Source organism: Misgurnus anguillicaudatus, chromosome 19, assembly GCF_027580225.2.
Source record: "Misgurnus anguillicaudatus chromosome 19, ASM2758022v2, whole genome shotgun sequence".
Taxonomy (NCBI): domain Eukaryota; kingdom Metazoa; phylum Chordata; class Actinopteri; order Cypriniformes; family Cobitidae; genus Misgurnus; species Misgurnus anguillicaudatus.
This window is the reverse complement of record NC_073355.2, coordinates 7,575,054-7,583,692: the sequence shown is the minus strand read 5'-3', so window position 1 is coordinate 7,583,692 and position 8,639 is coordinate 7,575,054. Positions and strand designations below refer to the sequence as shown.

General features: G+C 35.6%; 1 long non-coding RNA gene across 1 annotated transcript; it reads right to left on the bottom strand.

Annotated features, from left to right (window-relative positions):
- Window positions 1-221: 221 nt before the first annotated feature.
- LOC129422416 (uncharacterized) lies at window positions 222-3,324 on the bottom strand. Its single transcript, XR_012358935.1, has 5 exons — window positions 3,053-3,324; window positions 2,783-2,866; window positions 2,295-2,375; window positions 930-987; window positions 222-808 (listed from the first exon to the last, which is right to left on the bottom strand). It is a non-coding gene; the product is annotated as an uncharacterized lncRNA (long non-coding RNA).
- Window positions 3,325-8,639: the final 5,315 nt, after the last annotated feature.

Genomic DNA, 8,639 nt, shown 5'->3' with positions numbered 1-8,639 from the left:
CTAGCATTACATTAATAGAAATGTATTAGCACTACACTACTATTTTATTATAAAGCTGTTTTTAATATTTAAAATGTTATATTAAAATCATTAAATATTAAGACACATACAAAGATTTTGAATACAGAACAATTTAATATACTTCATATTGTGTTGTGTACATTACAAAAATATCTAAAGTAAATTAAACAAGCACAGAGACATACATACATAATCTATTAACCAAACAGAAACAATATAAAACAAATATCAGAGAAATGCAATTACAGAGCTTCTTCTATCAAATTGTACAACATTAACATTAAATGTATTAATGAAAAGTACACTATGAATATGCAATCACTAAATAGGCATAAGCAATGATTATATAATAATTATAATGTAATTCTCTGCTTAAAAAGTTACTGAAAAAAAATGTTTAAGTGCAATTTAAAGGCAGAGTGCACAATGTTTGAAAAACATTTTGGAAAAGAAAATTGGGGCGACAACCAAAACACACTTGTAGCCAACTAGCAGTAAGGGGCGTGTCTACTAACCGACATCCTTGCCCGGGTTGCGTATGTGTGTGGTGGGTCTATCAAAAGAAGGTCCAGATTCTATTGGGGTAGAGGCATATTTGTTTAGGTAATTTCAAATGTTAACATTGGCTTTCAAAAATTGTGCACTCCGCCTTTAACCAACTTAAGATAAACCTATAAAAAGCTGAACCAAAACACAAAACAGTTTAGATGTCACATGTTTAAGTGGAGGGTCACTTCTTCTTGCAATTCAGACACCTTAGTAATTGAAGACTGCTTTATCGCACGGTCTGTGAAAAGGAAACAGAATATACCAATTAACCAATAATGAATGAACATTTGGCAATCCATGTTTAAAATAAATTGGCATAGATATGCATGTATGGAAGAGTTGTTAACTTCTCAGTTTACCTTTTAAAGCTTTGACTGTGTCCTCATCAACTGTGTCAGTTTTATCTGTCACAGCACTCTACAAGTGGGAATGAAGATAGGATTAGAACAGGCTCATGATATAAAGCAACCTGTGTGTATTACAAGATATGTTTTACATTGATAATTGTGTTTTATTTGAACCTGGATCATTTTCCATTGTTTGTCTATTGTGGTCTTGCAAACTTAAGGTTCACATCTGTTTAAGGAGATTTAAAGGAATAGTCTACTCATTTTCAACACTAAACTATGTTATCACCTCAACTAAGAAGAGTTGATACATCCCTCCACCATCTCAGCGCGCGCACGCAAGCGCTGGAGCGCGCTGCGACACTTTGATAGCGTTTAGCTTAGCCCCATTCATTCAATGGTACCAATCAGAGATAAAGTTAGAAGTGACCAAACACATCAACGTTTTTCCTATTTAAGACGAGTAGTTATACGAGCAAGTTTGGTGGTACAAAATAAAACGTAGCGCTTTTCTAAGCGGATTTAAAAGAGGAACTATATTGTATGGCGTAATAGCACTTTTGGGAGTACTTCGACTCGCCTGAAAAGTCCGCTCCCCTTCTTTCCCTCTCATAATGGGAGAGGGAGGGTGTTACTGCGCCAAATCGAAGTACTCCCAAAAGTGCTATTACGCCATAAAATATAGTTCCTCTTTTAAATCCGCTTAGAAAAGCGCTACTTTTTATTTTGTACCATCAAACTTGCTCGTATAACTACTCGTCTTAAATAGGAAAAACGTTGATGTGTTTGGTCACTTCTTACTTTATCTCTGATTGGTACCATTGAATGAATGGGGCTAAGCTTAATGCTATCGAAGTGTCGCAGCGCGCTCCAGCGCTTACGTGCACGCACTAAGATGATAGAGGGACGTATCAACTCTTCTTAGTTAAGGTAATGACATAGTTTAATATTGAAAATGAGTAGACAATTCCTTTAAGGAAATCAGAAATGATGCCAAACAGGGCTTCAGACTGCCATCAAATGGTGGCATTTTGCCACCTAAATTTGAGAGTGTGCCACTGAATTTTACATCCAGTCGCACATGTGCAACCAGCAAATTTGACCTTTTTTTTGTGATATGACACTGAATTTGAAACAGCACATTGTACTTTCTGAATCTATAATTAAAGTATTTATTAGTGATACAGTGGAAATTAGTAGACATGTGAATATTTGGTTAGCATGTTGATTTACCATGTGTGCCTCTAGTAAAAAAAAGTTAGTCTGGAGCCCTGCCAAATGGTATATGCAAGGATGGCTAGGCCAAGTCCCTTACAGCTTTACAATAATAAAACATTTTTTTTACATGAATAACTCAAAAGGACAGAAATTAGCCACCTGGAATGGATGTGTTGCAAACGTTTTTCTTCTGAATCACTCCACATTTGTCCCGATTCAAAAAAGTCAATAGCAGTTGATCTGAAAAACAACAGGCAGGTATGATGATTAATAATTTGTTTTCTTTTTAAGAATTACTTACCCTGAGTACAATATATTTAAGACAATATAATATAATCAAACCCAGCCTCGACAGTTTTACAATCTCGCATAAAAGTATCCCTTCTTACAATGTCATTTTTGTGTCCATATTAAATTAGAAATACATTTAAAAATAAACAAAAAGACAATAAGGTTGTCAAGATTGAACTGCTATACATTAGCCATTGAACATTACTAGAGTTATAATAACCATATGGTCATATCATGGTATTTTCAGGTAAGACAGCTCAAACATTCATTTTAAACTAACGTTAGCATTGCAAGAGAAACATTAGAAAAACTTAAACGTGAACTTAATCTTATTCAAATAGCAACAACAAACTTACCACCAATAATAAGTATTTCTATCCGCTGTATCTTCATTTGTTCCTGTGTACTTGGCTCTGGTTGGGCATATTTATGTCGCTGTGCTAAAAAAAGAAAGGTTTTAATGATTTCTGAAATGCTTAGTCACACAATAACGATGTTCCAATTACCACACGTGACACCGACATAACGTTACATAAAGAAGCTGTGTTAAAATAAGGACAACTGTAATCTTTTACTTATTTAATAGTTAACTAAATAAAGAAATGCGAAAATCTGTCATCACTTACCCTCGTGTTGTCTCGTTCATCTCCAAACAAAAAGCGACGTCAGATGCACTAAAACTGCTCACATTTTAAATCGAGTTGTTTTATCTAAGTCCTCTGGTGAAACATGATCGCCGATTAATTAAATAAATACGTTTAATGCAGAGTCGCCATCTAATTTAACAGTTTATACGTTTAATGCAAGCAACCGCATGCACCTCGTGAACTGAACTGAACAACAACCGCTTTCAAATAGCACCGTGACGTGTTACTATGACAACAACCAATCAGGTTTAGTCACGTGTGTTGTTTGAAAATAAACATTTAGCTTGTTCGACTTCATGCTGCGCCGTAAGAACCTTCAGCCGGATGACGTCAAAGTACCGTGAGAGCGATTTAAAGGAGATTCCTCCGTATGAGTTCGCAAATCGCTCTCGCGGTACTTTGATGTCATCCGGCTGAAGGTTCTTACGGCGCCGCATGAAGTCGAACAAGCCTACTAGCAAACGTAAGATTTTAAGCAAATCTTTGAAAAAATTGTTTATTATGCAATCGAAATGATATGATGTTTAAATGCTTGATGAAATTTCAATGTTAGCTTATTACAATTAATGAATCATGTTTTGAAAAAAGTATGTTTTATCCAAATATACTAAAACTTCACTAGAAGTACATTTGTGTTTAGCATATTTCTTAAAAGTGTAATTATGCATATATTTATTACCAGCATACTTCTAGTACACTTAATATAAATACATTAAAAGTATTCTTAAGTTTAGCATATTTCTTTAAAATGTAATAAAGCATATATTTATTACCAATGTACTTCTAGTACACTTAATATAAATATATTAAAAATATTCTTAAAGGTATAGCGGAAGATTTTCCCGAATTATTTAAAAGAACCGCCCCTCCGTATTTTTAAAAAAATGCACACGAAACTCTCTACCTCCTCCCGAGAGGGAACACCTGTTAAACGCGTGCACGAGACAGAGAGAGAGAGAGAGAGAGAGAGAGAGAGAGAGCATGCAGGAGCCTAGTTCTTCTATCCGCTCTGTTTACAAGTTGCTGTCGGCATGTTTACCGTGTCTGTGCGGTTCGTGACTCGTGCCAGGGCTAGCATTGCTAATCATAACTTACATCAACTTTACTAGCAGTGATTTTAAATGGATTTCTCCAAATAGCATGACAAAATGTACCTTTCCTGTAGAAACTTCGCGTGGGAAGCCCAACCTGTCCTTTTAGCTCACACCAGCAGCCAGCGTGTAAAAAATAGTCTCCCATAAACAGTCTGGTCTTGTTTCTTTTTTTATAGTCCTTTCTCTTCTTGTCATACAATTCGTAGACACTTTTTCTCTTGCGACCCTCAGACATTTTGAAAAAAAAAACACAGCGAGAACGCGAGCTTCAATGAATGGTTGAAACCGTAGCACAACACACATACACGTGAAAGTGCGCATGTGCAGAAAGTGAACCGAGAGGCGAGCACGTACGACGGTTATACGTCAACATATAATCAGAATGATTGACATCTGGGATGACCAATAACAGAGGTGATCCACCCGGAAAACGAAAATCTTCCGCTATACCTTTAAGTTTAGCATATTTCTTAAAAATGTAATGAAGCATATATTTATTACCAGCATACTTCTAGTACACTTAATATAAATACATTAAAAGTATTCTTAAGTTTAGCATATTTCTTAAAAATGTAATAAAGCATATATTTATTATGTTGGCTTGACAAAGCCAACATACTGTTATTGTAGTTAAACTTATTATTATTATTATTATTATTTTTCTTCTGAGACTAAATTTCTGCAGCTAACTCGTCCGACAGCTTTCAAGCTACATCCACCAAATTTTCCACGGACATTCTAACTGGTCTGAAGAAGTGTGCTATGACTTTTTGAAGGGATCCGACTTACAGAATTCCTAAAACGGGAAATAAAAATTCCGAAAGTCCCATTGACTTAACATTGGACAAACTTTGACGGGTTCTAGCTGCGAGCGAGAATTTTGTAGAAACTTGTGGGTTACCACATTTGAAGAGGCTGGCAGGCACTGTGAGAACATACCTCACATTGGGGTGTACGTTTCACCCCTGGGGTGTAAGAGGCCCCCAAAATTCCCCATTGACTTATAACGGGGCAGGAAACACGCCCATATAAGGGAATAAAACATTCCAGATGGAATATCTTCGCTTTACAGTGTCATAGAGACATGGGGGTGGGCTCATTTTACTCAGGCATCCAATCAGTCTCTCTGGATGGTCCCATAGCTATTAAGCCACGCCCCTAGCAACCATTTTTGGGCACCCTAGCAACATCTCCCATAGACTGCCATTATAAAATGCCCAGATGGATATCTTTGCAGCACAGTGTCACAGAGACATGGGGGTGGGCTCATTTTACTCAGGCATCCAATCAGTCTCTAAGGATTCTTATTGAGGTATTAAGCCACGCCCCTAGCAACCAAATATGAGCACCCTAGCAACATAGTAAACAAAGCCTTATATCTCTGGATCCGAACATCATAGAGACATGGGGGTTGGGTCTTTTGGTCATGTTAGCTTCATGCTAGCTTCATGCTAAGTCATACTAGCTTCATGCTAGTTTCATGCTAGCTTTATGCTAATTTCATAATAAATCTTGCTAACTTCACGCTTATTCATGTTAGCATCATGCTAGTTTCATGCTAATTCATGTTAGCATCATGCTAGCTTCATGCTAATTCATGTTAGCATCATGCTAGCATCATGCTAGCTTCATGCTAATTCATGTTAGCATCATGCTAGCTTCATGCTAATTCATGTTAGCATCATGCTAGCTTCATGCTAATTCATGTTAGCATCATGCTAGCTTCATGCTAATTCATGTTAGCATCATGCTAGCTTCATGCTAATTCATGTTAGCATCATGCTAGCTTCATGCTAATTCATGTTAGCATCATGCTAGCTTCAAGGTAATTCATGTTAGCATCATGCTAGCTTCATGGTAATTCATGTTAGCATCATGCTAACTTCATGCAAATTCATGTTAGCATCATGCTAGCTTCATGCTAATTCATGTTAACATCATGCTAGCTTCATGCTAATTCATGTTAGCATCATGCTAGCTCCATGCTAATTCATGTTAGCATCATGCTAGCTCCATGCTAATTCATGTTAGCATCATGCTAGCTTCATGCTAATTCATGTTAGCATCATGCTAGCTTCATGTTAATTCATGTTAGCATCATCCTACCTTCATGCTAATTCATGTTAGCATCATGCTAATTCATGTTAGCATCATGCTAGCTCCATGCTAATTCATGTTAGCATTATGCTAGCTTCATGCTAATTCATGTTAGCATCATGCTAGCTTCATGCTAATTCATGTTAGCATCATGCTAGCTTCATGCTAATTCATGTTAGCATCATGCTAGCTTCATGCTAATCATGCTTACTTGATGTTAGCTTCATGCTAATCGTGTTAGCTTTATGCTAGCCTCATGCTAATTTATGTTAGCATCATGCTAGCTTTATGCTATTTCATGTTAGCTTCATGCTAGCTTCAGGCTAATCATGCTAGCTTCATGTTAAATCAGACTAGCTTCATACTTAAACATACTAACAGCCAGATGGTCTACTAAACTAAACTTCTGTCAAACCGTTTTAAACGTTCAGGCCAGGCTTTGTCAAGCCAACATAAAGTTTGTCAACAAACTTTTCTATCTAGTTACTAATGTACTTCTAGTACACTTAATATAAATACATTAAAAATATTCTTAAGTTTAGCATATTTCTTAAAAATGTAATTAAGTATATATTTATTACCAGTGTACTTCTAGTATACTTTTAAAAAGTACGTTTAAATGCAATTTAATGTATTTTTATTACACTTCAAATAAGTATGTTGGAAATACAAAGGTATTATAAACATACTATTTGTATTTTAAGTATATTTTTAATACATTAAATACTACGTCTTTTTGACCTGGGTAGTGTTTACTAGGGGTGTGCAGCGGAGTCAGTATTTGTATCTGTATTTGTATTCGGATGGAACCGGAAGTGGGCGGGTCTTAACCGGAAGTTTGTCATATTTCACGAAAATGGCATTTTATATGCCTTTTTGCTTTTTATTATAATTATAACTTAAATAACTGTAAATATTTATTATTAATTATAATAATAATACAAAATTTTAATCAAAAAGACAAATAACTTGATTCTTGTTACTAATACGCATGGAAGCAAATATCTCATTTTCAAAGCCTTATCCAGCTTGTGCCTATGTGCTATGCATCATTGTATTGTAGCATTAAAATAACAAACTTGAGAGCACACTGACAAAACTGTAGGCTACATCACCTTTAAACGTTTTTGTGCCTGTCAGCACAGTTCCATGAGACCCATTCTGTCTAAATGAGTGGGATTTTTTCAGAAAAAAAAGTAGCCTACATTAATCCCTTGTCTAGCGATTCAAATAATTAAACATCTAAAATGATCATTATTTGTAAGTTTTCTGAGTGAAATATAACCTAATATTACTCATATATCCACATGTCTGACATCTTGGTTTCGGTTTAAAAACATGCAGGAATTTGAAAATAAAATACAGGACTTGCTTGATGTTTAAGAGTTATTAAGGGAGATAAAGTTCGGGAACTGATTTATGTTAAAAAGTCAGTCCTTCCAGAAAAACGCTGAGTTTTTTTGTGATTGTTGCGGGCAAAAATCCTCGATTTTGCGGCACGTTTTCTTAAAAAATGCGATGGAATATGCGGGATATTTATGCAATTTATGCGACAGAATTGCGGGAATTTGCAAAAATTGCGGAACTTGCAAAAACTGCGGAAACTTGCAAAAGCTGCAATGATGTTCACGTCACATAATCACGTCACTTCATAACGTTCCCATGGCAATAGAGGACACGGCTGCGCTTTTGGGAAGTAAATGCAACATTTTTCAACTTTCTGCTAATATATATGTGACTTTTTGCTACGAAAATGCGGAGATTATGAAATCATGCAAGCCCCACATATTTTGTGCGCGGAAATATGTAATTAATGCGGCGAAAGTGCGTCGTATTTGGAAAAAATGCAGCCCCGCATAAATATGCGGACTTTGGCTGATTATGCAATATATCGCGTGATCGCACAATCGCGTTTTTCTGGAGGGACTGAAAAGTTATTAAGATCGACAAACTCGCGCTGACTGACAGAATCCGAAATGCAACGCAGAGACACGCAAGTGCGCCGCACTATATACACAGAATAGTTGAAAAACATCTGTTTTGACAAGAATTTATGAAAGCATAATAAGCATTACAAGTACAACAAACTTGCTGAGCTCATTATTATCTATGTCCATATAGCATTTGCGCGAACATAACGAATTGTTTAAAAAAACCTTTCTCATTAATTTTCATCTAAATAAATAAATAATCAGATATTCGTTTAAAATTTCAAATAACAGTTTTTCAAATAACAGTATGCAGTTTTGACTTAGTTCAAAACAAGCAACATGATTTTAAACAATAAGGTAATTAGAAAGATTTAATTCAAATGTTTCACTTTATTTTTATGTTAATTGCAATTCAAGTCATAGTAATCTTCAGTTTAAATTTTG